General features: G+C 42.2%; 1 pseudogene across 1 annotated transcript; it reads left to right on the plus strand.

The window, feature by feature from the left end:
- The first annotated feature begins 491 nt into the window (after positions 1–491).
- LOC148695297 (transmembrane 9 superfamily member 8 pseudogene) lies at positions 492–2,060 on the plus strand (annotated as a pseudogene). The gene is made up of 2 exons (XR_015965647.1): positions 492–612; positions 841–2,060. The product of XR_015965647.1 is annotated as a transmembrane 9 superfamily member 8 pseudogene (transcript).

Consider the following 2,060-nt stretch of genomic DNA (forward strand, 5'->3'; position numbering starts at 1 on the left):
TAGTATATTAGAGGAACTAAAACGAAGTCGCATCTCTTGTTAAGACCTTTTTTTCTATGACAGGATCCTAGATAATGTACCTCTAGTCGTTCCCTTTGAAAGGCTATATCAAAAAGCTCGTACTGTTTATCAGCTTGGATTTCATGTTGGGTTCAAAGGCCATTATGCTGGGGTATGTCCATTATTTGTTTAGGGTTTAGGGTTTAGGGTGTTGGCACCAAATACCTTTCTTATTCGGGGATGATTATGTTTTTCTCGTTCTTACAGTATGTTATTGTGCTCAGAGCAAAGAAGAGGAATACTTCATCCACAACCATCTGGCATTTACTGTGAAGTACCATAAAAATCCGCGAACTGGAACAGCAAGAATTGTGGGATTTGAGGTTAAACCATTCAGGTCAGTATTTTTCAGGGCGTTCCTTTTCTCCTGCATGATTCCTTCTTGCTGAATCTTCTTTCTAAATTATCAGTTGGTAATATGGTTTGTTTGACTGTTGAATGTCATGAACTACCTGTAACCCCCATTCGAAACACACGGTTGTTAATTCCAACTCTCCTCAAGAGGTTGCTGAGAAGCAAGAAATCGTATTTACCTATGATGTTGAATTCCAGGTGAGCTCCATAATTTAAAATTTTACTTGGTATTTTTTCGTAGGAGAATTATAACTCATAATTTACCGTCTACTCTTTACTTATTACATCATCATTTATTTGTGTCATGAACTACTATCGTATGTCTATTGCCCTAATATTTCTGATGTAATGGTGTTGAACATACTTTGTCATTTGTGATGAACAAGTCATCTCATCGGATACTTCTTTTCATGTCTACCTGTTTAGGAGAGTGATGTGAAGTGGGCTTCTAGATGGGATGCTGATCTACGGATGAGTAACGAAATCCGTTGGTTTTCAATTGTCAACTCATGGATGATTGTCCTCTTCCTTTCGGAGTATGGTAGCGATGATTATGCTAAGAACACTCTACCGTGATATCTCCAGGTATAATGAACTTCAGACCCAGGAAGAAGTGAAAGAAGAAACAGGATGGAAACTTATCCACGGGGATGTCTTCAGGCCTCCAAATAACTCTGAATTGCTCTGTGTATATGTTGGAACTGGCGTTCAATTGTTTGGAATGAAACTGGTGACAATGATATTTGCTGTTCTTGGCTTCCTCTCCCCATCTAACCGGGGCGGTCTCATGACCACAATGCTCTTGCTCTGTGTCTTCATGCGACTCTTCGCCGGTTACACCTCAGTTCGCCTGTACAAGACGTTTCAGGGTACAGAATGGATGAAAATCGCATTCAGGACTGCAGTCATGTTCCCAGCAACTGTCTCTTCCATTTTCATTGTCTTGAACACTCTGATTTGGGACCAGAACGCATCTGGAGCTGTGCCATTTGGCACAATGTTGACCCTGGTCTTTTTTTGGTTCGGAATCTCAGTCCCACTCGTATTTGTGGGAGGCTATGTTGGGTTCAGGAAGCCAGCACTTGACGATCCAGTAAAGACAAACAAAGTCCCAAGACAGATCCCAGAACCGGCCTGGTACATGAACCCATTTTTCTCAATTCTAATCGGAGGGATCCTCCCATTCGGAGCAGTTTTCATCGAACTATACTTCATCCTCACTTCGATTTGGCTGAACGAGTTCTACTACATGTTTAGTTTCCTCTTCTTGGTCTTCATCATCCTCATCATCACATGCGCTGAGATCACCATCGTCCTCTGCTACTTCCCGTTGTGCAGCGAGGATTACTTGCGGTGGTGGAGATCATACCTCACATCCGGCTCATCGGCTCTCTACGTCTTCCTCTACGCCACATTCTACTTCTTCACAAAGCTCGAAATCACAAAGCTGGTCTCGGTCCTCTTATACTTCGGGTACATGCTCATTGCTTCTTATGCATTCTTTGTTGTCACCGGAACAATCGGCTTCTACGCCTGCTTTTGGTTCACGAGGTTCATCTACTCATCGTAATCCAAATTCTTCACTTTCTTGGACCACATTGCTGATCATTGAGATCACGTCGTGAACCTAGTATGTAAAACCAATA

The sequence above is a fragment of the Pyrus communis genome, chromosome 8 (genome assembly GCF_041283825.1).
Source record: "Pyrus communis isolate YQ-2024b chromosome 8, ASM4128382v1, whole genome shotgun sequence".
Classification (NCBI taxonomy): domain Eukaryota; kingdom Viridiplantae; phylum Streptophyta; class Magnoliopsida; order Rosales; family Rosaceae; genus Pyrus; species Pyrus communis.